The following is a 12,851-nucleotide window of genomic DNA, read 5'->3' as shown; positions in this document are numbered from 1 at the left end:
TTACTTGCTTTTTTTTTTTTTTTTTTCCTACCAGAAAGCACTTCCTTGCTCATCATTACCTCTCAATAGTGAAGATACATTTTCACAAAGAAAGAAGGATGACATTTGAATTTCACAGTCACCTCTTCCAGAATGGTCATAATCGGAGAAGCAAGTGAAATTGCTAGCGAAGGTGCTTTCTGGAATCATGAGTGGATGGTTTCCGTGACAGGTTCCGCTCATAGTTGCCAGGATGACCAGCCTTTGGCGTTCTCCTGATGGCTTTTACAGCGGCCTACGTTAGTTAGGATGGGCTGGGTTATAGCGCAGTAACAAAAAAAAAAAAAAAAAAATCTAAAAATTGTAGGGGCTTAAAAGAACAACAACAAAAAAAGGTATTTCCTGCTTCCCTGCCTGGACATGGGGAGCTGTGGGGGAGTGGCAGGGGAGTTTCACTACAGATGGTTCTCACCAAGCAACCAGAAGGCTCCAATCTCTAGAACTTCCCTGCTTGCGTGATATGCAAAGGACCCGTGGATGGCAAACTGGTTCTTCCTGAAAGTTAGACGAGTCAATTCCACTCGCATTTCTTTGACGAAAGCAAATCACATGGGCATGCTACCTTCAAAGGGGCAGGGAAGCGTCATCCTATTTGCCCAGAAGGAACCTAACCCAAATTTACCGGTGAGCTGCACCAAAGAGCATTGCAATCCATTCTTCTAGTCACCAATTTACGGATCACTCAACTAACACTATAAAATCCCTTCATCCCTTTCACAAATGAGGCAATCTAAACATTTTATTCAGTAATTATGGCATTAATTGCAAAGTTCAGCATCTCTGGGCGATGCTTGGTAGTCCCTGTATTAGACCAGGAAAAAACTTCTCTTACTGAAGAGAAAGTACCTCTCCTCCCTGTTTAAACCCACACGCACACTCCACATAGGGCGCTGCCGCAGGGACAGAGCAACCGTGGTGAACATTCCTATTTAGAAAGGGGAAGAATGGGAGATACACATGAATAGTTTTAGCAAATATTTTACCACAGCCAGCATGGATTGCCAACTTTCCAGCCTCTAACAATAGTTTCCTTGCTACCACCCACGGAGTTTCTAAGTCACAGCTACATATTTTAGGTTTTCTGTCATAACTGTACTCCTGGGTACCAGCTTCTACATTAGTCAGAATGGACTGGGTTATGCTTGAGTAATAGTAACCCCAAGTCTCGGAGGCTTATTTTTTTTATTTTTATTTTTTAAGATTTTATCCTGAGAGACACAGAGAGAGAGGCAGAGACCCAGGCAGAGGGAGAAGCAGGCTCCATGCAGGGAGCCCGATGTGGGACTCGATCCCGGGTCTGTAGGATCACACACCGGGGCTGAAGACGGCGCTAAACCGCTGAGCCCCCAGGGGTGCCCGTCTCAGAGGTTTAATACAAAGATTTTTTTTTTTTTAATTTCAAGTTTTTATTTAAGTTCTAGTTAGGTAACATACATGGTAAATTTGGTTTCAGGTGTAGAACTTAGTGATTCATCACTTACATACAACACCCAGGGCTCATCTTAACAAAGAGTATTTCTTACTTACACTACATGTTCTCCAAAAGTCAGTATCGGGGAGATGGAGAGAACATCTGTTTATGAGGCCCCACCATCTGGAAGCACCGATCACTATGACAAGAAAGATAAGATGCTGAATCACAGTCCAGCTCTAAAGGCTTCTGTCAGGAGTGACAAGGTGCAGTGGGTGAAGTGCATCACGCGGCCATGCCTACCTTCAAGGGCGGGAAGGAGCAGCTTTCGGGGCGTCACAAACCACTCGAAACTTCCTAGCTTAGACACCAGCTATTCCTTCAGCTCATAATTCTATGGGATGGCGGTTTGCATCAGGCTCAGCCAGACACTTCTGCTGGCCTGGGCAGGCTCACCCAGGTGCCTGTGATCAGCCGGAGCCACGGAGACATCAGGCCAGGTGTCCCTCGTCGTCACAGGCTAGCCCGGGCTTGTCCCATGGTTGCATCCGCAGAGTGCGAAGAGCAGCGACAGCCCCACTGTGTACAGGAGCACTTTTTAAGTTTCAGCGAGAGTCACATTTGCTACAGTTCCAATGGCTGAGGCATTGTTGGGCTTGGCCATTGGATGGTAGACACACTGCCAGGGGGAAAGAAATAGTTTGTGGCCACTTTGGCGCATGGGAAAGTGCAATGCCACCCCGTTCCCCCAAGGAATGAGAAATAGAGATATCAATGAACAGAACTAATGAATATAACTGGGGAAGAATTTCTGGGAGAGGGGAAAGAGCATGGCCATATGGGATGAAATACATAAATGGAGCCAACTTCGGAACTCAGCTTGACTTAGAAGAACAAAGAATTTTCCATGGCAAGTACCCCAAGGTATGTTATAATAATCCAATACCTTGATCTTAGCGTAAGCTCAATAAACATAGAGATGGAGTCTAGCTGATTCACTCGTGTATTCTCAGCACCTAGTGCTGTTCGAGGCACTTAATTGGCACTTAATGTTTTTTTATTGATTTGACAAATATATAGGATATCTATAAAGCCAAGGGTAGGAAAAGGATCATATCCAAGACGTTCCTCTACACCGAAAATCTAGTTAGCCACAAAGGAATTTTCCTCTAACAACAGATCCATGACAAGGAAATGTTAATGTTCTTTGGAAAGATGTTTTTGTTCTGTCATTTCCTACATGTATTATATCATTTATTTATTGCTATGAAACAACCAGTCCATAACTCAGTGGCATAAAAGAGCTGTCACGTGTTACTGTTCAAAAGTCTACGAGTCAGACGGCCGGTTCTGCTGATCTGGATCGGATCTGCTGATCTTGGCTGGGATTGCTGATCCTGGAAGCTGCATGATCTGGGTGGCCTCACTCTGGTCTAGAATTTGGCTCCTTATTTGTTGGGGTGATGGGAATGCGGAGCCAAGAGTCCCATCATTCAGAGGCCAGCTAGAGCTTATTTACATAGTGGCAGCCAGTGAAGCAGCAGACGGTGAGGACTAATGTGCAGCTGCTTTTCAAGACTCTGCGTTGCTTGCTTGCCATTGTTCCGTTGGCCAAGGCACATCTCATGCCCAAGGACCAAATCTGAATAAGTGGACACTAACAGATAGCATGGGTATAGAAAGGTGTGAGTAAATTGGGGTCATTACTAATAATTAAACCACCATGAATATCCAAGTTCACTTTTTATCTACCTAAAACTGATAGTTTGTTTGTTGTTGTTTTTACAGAGAGAAGCGCATAGAGGGAAGGGGCAGAGGGCGAGAGAGGATCTTTTTTTTTTTTTTCAAAGCATCTTTCTTTTGCTTTTTAATTTAAATTCAACTTGCCAACCTGTGGTATAACACCCAGTGCTCATCACATCACGTGCCCTCCTTAATGTCGGTCACCCAGTTACTCCATCCCCCAACCCACCTCCCCTCCAGCAATTCTCAGTTTGTTTTCCAGAGTTAATTGTCTCTCATAGTTTGTCTTCCTCTCTAATTTTTCCCCATTTGAGAGAGAGAGAATCTTTGTTTTTTGAAGATTTATTTATTTATTCATGTTAGACACACACACACACACACACACACACAGAGGGAGAGAGAGAGAGAGAGAGAGAGAGGGGCAGAGACACAGGCAGACTCCAGGCCAGGAGCCCAACACGGGACTCGATCCCGGGTCTCCAGATCACGCCCTGGGCCAAAGGCAAGTGCCAAACTGCTGAGCCACCCAGGGATCCTGAGAGAGAGAGAGAGAGAGAGAGAGAGAGAATCTTAAGCAGTCTTCACACTCAGCAGTGCTGAGCCAAATGTGGACCTCAATCTCCTGACCCCATGATCATGACCTGAACCAAAATCAAGAGTTGGTAGCCTACCTAACTGAGCCACCCAGGCCTCCCAGCACGTCAACAGTTTTTATATAGTACCAAGTATTGATATAAACTGCCGGAGGGGCACCTGGGTGCCTCAGTGGTTGAGCGTCTACCTTCGGCTCAGGCCATGACCCCGGGGTCCTGGGATCAAGTCCCACATTGGGCTCCCTGCATGGAGCCTGCTTCTCCCTCTGCCTGTGTCTCTTATGAATAGATAAATAAAATCTGAAAAAAAAAAGTATAATCTGCTGGCAAAATTAATAGTTTCTTGACTTATGTGACCATTGGGCAGGCAATTCTTAATCAGGGTACATTTTCATAGAATATGATGTAAACATACAAATAAATTGGAGTAGTTAGAAATATTTATGTTTCCATAGCAGAGAAATATAAGATTTACAGAAGGGTATGACTAGAGTCATGTTGAGATACTAACCAAAAATGAAAGCTGTTCTTTTACTTAGCAGCAAAAAACCCCCAATATACTAGTAGGATTGTAAAATACCTACTCAATTATGGATTATCAACCTGTAAATACAAACATAATATGCATTTTCTAATTTGATAAACTCTAAACACTTTTGTATGAATTCGATATCTATAATTATAAAGCATGAATATTCAATGCCTTAATTATAAAATGTTTCATAATTCTGAAAAGTCTTTTTTTTAGTGAACTTTATTAGCTGCTTTAAAAATATCACAATTTACTATATTTCCTTTAGTTCTGAACTATAATGCAGTGCACTGATCAGAGATCTAAAAATCAAAGACAAATTTGATCAACCAGTTATTTAAGGCATGGAACATAGCCCCTTTCCAGAAAATTTCTAATCAGCCACATAATCATATTATGCTAAATTTTATGCAAGCATCTTAGACTCATCTGAGTTTATGAGCCAAACATTTCTCAGCATTCTTTTTCATATGAGAGTATGGACTCCAAGGACACCATCATCTCAGATATACATGTTGTGCATTTAATTTCAATATTTCAAGTAAATAATTAGAGATATCTAAAAATAGATGAATGATTTTGTCTTCTTGATGCATTTCCAGATGTGATCAACATCTCTTTTGCACATTTATAACTGTCAGGATAACCAATATGAAATTAGAATAGGCACATTTTCTAATTTTTTCAAACAAAGTCATACACCTTTGAGCTTGGCATCTGAATTTAATAGTATTTACCATCTACTTTCTCCTGTATCCAGGCAGATGATAATAGGAGCTATTTATCACTACTCTTTTTGTGTCTACTTGAAACCACTCCCCTAGCCTAACTCATTATTATCACTTTCATTTTCAGCCTTTTAATAATTTCAACGTATTATATGCTTAATATAATGGCAATTTGATCCAATTTAATCCAATTGCATAGTTTAGTATCAAAATCAAATGAAAAATGTCATCCATATCACCTAGACTATTATAGTTTCGAAAGAGTACAGGTCATATAGGTCAATTCCCTATTTTTGCAGATAGGGAAATTGAGGACCAGAAGCAATTTGTGTAGGTCACGCAGTGTATAAGTAGCAATACTCTACCTAAAGATCAGATTTCCTGTGTCCTAATCTTGACTCTTTTTACTATAAGGATAGCCACCATTTTTTGAGCACTTATCTGCATTATTAATTCATTTAACCTTTACAATAACCCTGTGAAATAAGTACTGTTATTATTATTCCCATATCTCAGAGAAGGAATTATAAACAGGCTCAGTGAAGTTAACTTGTCCAATGTCACTTAGCTGGTTAGTGGTGGAACTGCAATTTCCAGCTCTGTCTTTCCAAATTTGACCACTACTTTACATTGGCAAAGCAGAAAAGAAGGTCAATAAAGTTGCCTTGTAAGGAATCAGAAATTGAGAAACATAGGCTTTATCTGATTTTCATGAGGGACTACTATTGATTTGGAGGAAGGTAGTAACAAACACAAAAGTATGGTCCCTCAGCATTTAATATATCATTCAGGCAAACTAGGCTTTCTACGGGCCCCCATCTCACACTTCCATGCTGATCTGCTCTCATGAAGCTTGTTCAATACCTCCAAGCAAAATCATGATAACTCCTTTTTATGTTCTTGAAATATTTTATTTATACTTTTTCCCGTTGGTGTTAGCTCTTTCTTCCATGTATTATAATTACTTGTGGATGCATCTTATTGTTCTACTCTATCACCTTGTAGATTATGATGTCAAGGCCTAGTATTCATCATTTCTGTAAACCTGTTTTCTACATTTAGTTGGTACCAAAGAGACTTCTGTTGACTTGAAATGAAATGGTAACAAATTGGGATTTTTAGAAGAAAAAATGAAAGATACAAGACTTTTTTCACCCCCACACTACCACCATTCTCAAGCCCTACTCATAAATCCAAATTTATTTTTCATCCTTAATGTCAAGGCAGTAACAAAAGGAGATGGCATGATTGCATTTTACAGGGGTTATATTTGGAACCAAGAAGTTAACATTGTTTGGCATTTCTGCATGTTGAAACTCCTGGTACAGAATAAACCATAATGTCTTATATGAATAAATCTCATTACTTTACTTACTGGAATGACATAATGAACAGAAATATGAACAATTTATGAATTTGGAATTGTTTTTCCATGCTGTTGACAATAGATGAGATTTAGTTCTCAGTTTCAACATATAGAATATATTTATTTTGATATGAAAATATTATAGAATACCAATATTTCATGAAGAGGCTAGGGCAGCCCGGGTAGCTCAGCAGTTTAGTGCTGCCTTCAGCCCAGGGCCTGATCCTGGAGACCCGGGATCGAGTCCCATGTTGGGCTCCCTGCATGGAGCCTGCTTCTCCCTCTGCCTGTGTCTCTGCCTCTCTCTCTCTCTCTCTCATGAATAAGTAAAAATATTAAAAAAAAAAAAGAGGCCATCAGTACACCTCCAAAGTGATTCTAGTAGATTGAGGAAGTTTATTTTTAAATATTATCAGAAAAATATATATTTAAACAGTGAATATGATAGTGGCCCATATTAATATCCACTTAGAGAATAGATGTGAAATAAAGGTAGAAAAGAAAGAAGCAGTTAAATTATACTATGATTTACCTTCATAAAGTAGAGATGGAATTAAAAATGTGTAGTTGGTATAGCTTTAGCACCTTTTAGCTTAGTAAGTATGTCAAAATTATATCATATTTGAAAATTTCAATTATAATATAAAATTTAAATTATAATTAATGATTACTTATGCAACTATGGAAGGTAAAGAATAGTCTAATATTATCCTGTTATAAGCTTTCAAACTGAATAGGCCAAATTGCCTGATCTTATTCTTATACACTAAAGTCATTAAGCTCTACATCAGAAACTTGAAAGAAAAAGAAATCTAAATACAAAACTCAGCAACTATTTTGAGTATCATTAGTTTCCATGATTTCCTTCTCCATTGTTCCCAGGAAATAGATTAACAAGGCAGAAGGTTGAGGTGGGAAATAGGGCTGAAAGCCCGGGATTAGTTGAAAGGTTGTGTGAAGAGCTGTGAGAACTACCTCCTCTAGATTCCCTCGCCTCCAGGTGCAGTCAGGCTTTATTCCAATGCCTGCAAGAAATAGGAAATTTGTTCTTTGGAGAAATTGGACTGGAAAGATTATGGATTTGAGGAGACCAAGTATAGTAGAAGAGGGGTTAAAGTTGCAAACTGAGCACAGATTACTAAATAAAAGTTTGCTAAATTGCCCCCAACTTGCTCCTACAATACCCATAACCAGACTTGTACTTTTTAACAGGAAACTAAAGATCCTTCTCAAGAGAAATTCAAAAGTATAGGAAAGACTTACAGATGGAACATTTGAAAAATCTCCCCAATGAAAAACTGGCTTCCTGCCTTATCACATTTCAGTAAAGTCCACCAGTCATACGGCCCACCCATGTACACAGAGCATCCAATGAATGATTAAGGGTTTTGTTCATAAATATGCATTGGCTGCCAAGAGCCCTTAGACATTTGAGGAAAATGTCCAACTTGAAAGAGACCAAAACAAGCAGATAAAAGTAATTCAGGAAAAACAGAAAATTCAGGGAGTAGAAAAAAACTTTTTTTAAAAAAGATTTACTTATTTATTCATTCAGAGAGAGCTTTAAAAAAAGAGTTATTTATTAGAAAAAAACTTCTAATTAATTAACATCCTCAAAGAGATAAAAGAAGATATTGCATCAGTAAAACAAGAATTACTTTGAAACAAGATGCTATGGAAACAGAGAAATCAAGAAAAATCTCTTGGAAATTAAAAATATGTCAGAGGAAATTAGATGAAATTCAATAGAAGTGTTGAGATAGAATATTTCTTCAATGTCGCATTAAAACAGACAATAAGGGATGCCTGGGTGGCTCGGCTGGTTAGCGTCTGCCTTCGGCCCAGGGCATGATCCTGGGGTCCCTGTGTGGAGCCTGCTTCTCCCTCTGCCTGTGTCTCTGCCTCTCTCTGTGTCTCTCATGAATAAATAAGTAAAATCTTAAAAAAAAAAAAAAAAACAGACAATAAGAGATAAGGAAATTTCAAGATCAATCCAGGAAGTTCAAGATCTGACCAACATGAATTCCAGGAAGAGAGAACAGAGCAAATTGAGGGAAGGGTGTTATCAGAGAAATAATAAAAGAGAAGTTGAGCCTGTATATTGAGAGGTTTTACTCCAAGGCATATAATCATGAAATTTCAGGATCCCAGGAATAATGAGGAAGTTAAGAAAACTTCTAGAGAGCAAAAGTAGACCATATACAATGGATAAGAAACAGAATACTGTTGGACTTCTCAATAGATGACAATGAAACCATATCTTTAAAAATGACCTCCAACTTAGAATCCTAAAATCATCAGACTATCAGTCAATTATGGGAATAGATTGGAGATTTTTCAGGTTTGCAAGGTCTCATAGCATTTTCCTCTCATATGCTTCTGTTCAGGATGCTACTTGCATATGCTTCTTCATGACAAGGAAACAGGGACTCCAACAGAAGAGAGCAGTCAAGGGAATTCCTAAGATGAAGAAGGGCAGTCACAGAGGACAGCTGGCAGCAGAGCCTGAAAGCAAGTCCAGATGGAGGAATCCAAGGAAGAATTTCCTGGGAAAAAAATGGAGCAGAAATCATATAACAGGTTTGATTTATGAAAAATTGGAAATTGGAGCGCTGTTGGAGAGAGCAAAAAGAACTAGTAGTAGGCCCATAGATGACTTAGAAAATAGAAAAGATACTCAATGTCTGTCACTTTGCATTTTTATTTCTGTTTCTCCAATGTCTAAAATAGTGGCTGGCATGGAAGAGGATCTCAGTGAGTGCTTCCTCGGTAGACGGATAGGTGGATGGATGGGTGCTAAGAGTAAACAACTTTGTGCCCTCCTCCATCAGCACCCAACACAGTTGCTTGGACATAGACAAACCTCTATGAGTGTTCACTGAATTTATGAATGCAGTTTGTTTACTCATTTGATAATCCCTTCACAATAGATTACTTTGTTTTGAATTCAGAAATTAAATAGGTTTGATCAAGGAAGGGAATTTATTAAAATTCTAGAAAAATTCAAGATGGTAGCTTTAGTCAGAGAGTGGATCCAGGTACTCAAAAATAATCTGGGGCTGCCCGGGTGGCTCAGCGGGTTAGCGCCGCCTTCAGCCCAGAGCCTGATTCTAGAGACCCAGGATCGAGTCCCGCGTCAGGCTCCCTGCATGGAGCCTGCTTCTCCCTCTGCCTGTGTCTCTGCCCCACTCTCTCTCTCTCATCTTTCATGAATAATTAAATAAAATCTTAAAAAATTAAAAAAATAAAAAATAATCTGCTTCTGCCCCTTCCCACTGCTTTCCTCTTGGTTGTCTTCATACTTAGATCAGCTCTCCCCAGATGCTGGCTAAGATGGCCATGAGTAGTTGTAGACTTAATCCACCAGATTACCAAACACCTCTTTTTTAGTAGTTCCCCCAAAATCTAGAGGTGTTTCACAGTTGACCAACTTTTATCAATTTCCTGAGCCAATTATTATGGCCAAAGTAGTAAGATGTTCTGATTGGTTAGGCCTGGGTTACATGATGAATTCCAGCATTATGAGTCAACTTCACCCAAACCACATCCACTCAAAATCAGGGAGAGATGGTTCCTCAAAGGGATACCAGGGCCCTATTACCAGAAAAAGGGAATATAGATATCCAGACTGGCAAAAACAAGTAGCTCCTTTACTGAAAAGAGATTTACCCGCTTTTACCCTGACCTCTATTAGAGAGACAAATATTCCTCAAATAAGCCTTTTGGAACAGAAATAACATTTGAGAATGCTTGTTAAATGTGACTTTATTTTTCCTTCTATCTCATCTGACCATTCTCATTTCTTGGCATGTAAATTGGGGACCAGCTCCGTTCAATAGAGATAGGATGTGAGACACAGTGCAAGCCACACGCACACTTTTAAATTTTCTGGTAGCCACATTTAAAAAGTACAAGTGAAATGAATTTTAAGAGTATATTTTATTTAGTTCATTACATCTAAACAACATCATTTCGACAGATAATTAACATACAAGGCGTTAATGAGGTGTTTTATGTTCTTTTTCTGTCCTAAATTTTTGAAAAATCTATATGTATTTCACACTTGCAGGACATTGCCATTCAGATTAGCCACAGTTCATAGTTACATGTGGATAGATGCTACCATACTGGGCAGGACATTTCTGGCCTGTGAAAGCTTTTATATTCTATTAAGTAGAGTCTTTATTCTCTCCCTCCCCCAGCGAATTTCCTCCCTCCTCTTTCCATTCTAGACATTTTTAAATCTAATCAAATAGTACAATGCCTCAAATAGGACAATGTTAATTTATTCACAGTCTTATGATTTGGAAAAGGGAATACAAAGAAGTGTTCACATATTTTCTACTTTTCAAGAAAAAGAGCTGAAATGACACGGCAAATCACACTGGTGCTTTCATTCAGCATGAGTCAAAGCAATATGAAACAGATGATCACGTCTTGATGACAATTATGGTTCTATTTGGCAGGAAGAAGTGCAGGAGGAATTTGGCCTGGTAGCTTTAAACAGCCGCCCTGATAGGTTCTACAAGGAATGGGGAGGGAGAGGAATCAAGCTGCCCACATGCAGCTAATGAAGCAGTTGCGTCACGCTGTTGGGGGAAACTCAGTTGCTAAGACAGGATGCCCCTTAGCACACCTCTGTTCCTCCAAGGGGTCTGTTTGCATTTACTCACTTTCAAGAATAAATCTTCAGATGTGCTCTTTATCCATTTAAAAAGCAGACTCTTCTATTACGAATCTCTTGATCTGTCTGAGGGGTTTCTTCAGGGGCACGTTAAAGCTTATGTAAAACTTAATGCCGAGAAAAAATAAATTTATATATATAGAAAAAAAAACTTAATGCCGAAGCAGCATTTTCTTCTAAAGCATTGTCGTAAAGTGCTCTAAGTTAACATAGATTTAAAAAAATGAAATAAAATTAAAAGCCCTCCAAAATGTCAGCTACTTTATTTTTTTTATTTTTTATTTTTTTTTAATTTTTTTTAAAATTTTATTTATTTATGATAGTCATACAGAGAGAAAGAGAGAGGCAGAGACACAGGCAGAGGGAGAAGCAGGCTCCATGCGCCGGGAGCCTGATGTGGGATTCGATCCCGGGTCTCCAGGATTGCGCCCTGGGCCAAAGGCAGGCGCCAAACCGCTGCGCCACCCAGGGATCCCTGTCAGCTACTTTAAAATCAAATTTTAATTTGATTTTGTCCAGACAAAACTGCAAGATAGTTGACTCTTGAACAAGGCAGGTGTCAGGGGCGCTGATCTCCTTGCACAGTTGAAGATCCAAGCGTAACTTCTGGCTACCCAAAAACTTAACGAATAGCCTACTATTGACCTTACAGGTAGTAAGTTAAGTTTTGATGAACACGTAGTTTGTATGTCATATATCTCATCTACTGTATTTTTACAATAAAGAAAGCTAGAGAAAAGAATATGTTAGGAAAGCCATAAGGAAGAGAACCTGGGTCTATAATACTGTAGTGTATTTTTTTTGTACTGTATTTTAAAAATTCATGTTTAGGGAGACCCATGCATTCAGACCCATGTTGTTCAAGGGTCAACTGTGTATATAAAAATGTGACAGGGGCACGTGGGAGGCTCAGTCAGTTAAGCATCTGACTCTTGATTTTGGCTCAGGTCATGACCTCAGGGTCATGAGACGGGCCCTGCTTTGGGTCGGAGCTGGGAATAGAGCCTGCTTGGGATTCTCTCCTTCTCCTTCTGTCCATCATCCCCAGCCCTCCTCTGGGGGATTCCACTTTGCTCATTCAGTAGGATTAGAACTTACATGCAGCTACAGAAATACCGCTTATTATTTACAGAAATGTCTTCAACAACTTGCATTTGGATAAACTGGGTGATTTGATTTTAAAATGTCAATATTTGAGATATGCACCTAATCATAAAATATCTTTTAGTCAGAAAGCAATAGCTCACACATAAGAATTCCATAAGCATTTTGGGCACCTAACATTTGTCAAGTGCTACTACACTAGGTGCTGGGTCTTCAGTGATAAGTCCGGGAATCTGCCCCTGTGATTAGGGCATATGCGTATAGTATGTATGTGCCGTATTTGTATACTTCCTTGTTCAAGATTTTATTTTTATTTACTTAATTTGAGAGAGAGAGAGAGGGAGCACAAGCAGAGAAGGAGGGAGGAACAGGCTCCCCACCGAGCCAGGAGCCCTATGCGGGGCTCAATCCCAGGACCTTGGGATCACGACCTGAGCTAAAGGCAGACGCTCAACTGACTGGGCCACCCAGGCGTCCCCATACACTTCCCTTTTAGAGGTTACACCTTGATTTCCCCATGAAGACCGTTCTCCCTCCTATTTTCAGTTTATGTGCTTCCTATGGCCTTGAGTTCATCTCCTGTGAACAGGGACCCAGAACTGGCCACTCAGAACAGGGTGTTCCCCTGGCACAGTGATTGGCTCAGATACA

Source organism: Vulpes vulpes, chromosome 14 (genome assembly GCF_048418805.1).
Source record: "Vulpes vulpes isolate BD-2025 chromosome 14, VulVul3, whole genome shotgun sequence".
NCBI classification, from domain to species: Eukaryota; Metazoa; Chordata; class Mammalia; order Carnivora; family Canidae; genus Vulpes; species Vulpes vulpes.
This window is presented reverse-complemented; position numbering follows the sequence as displayed.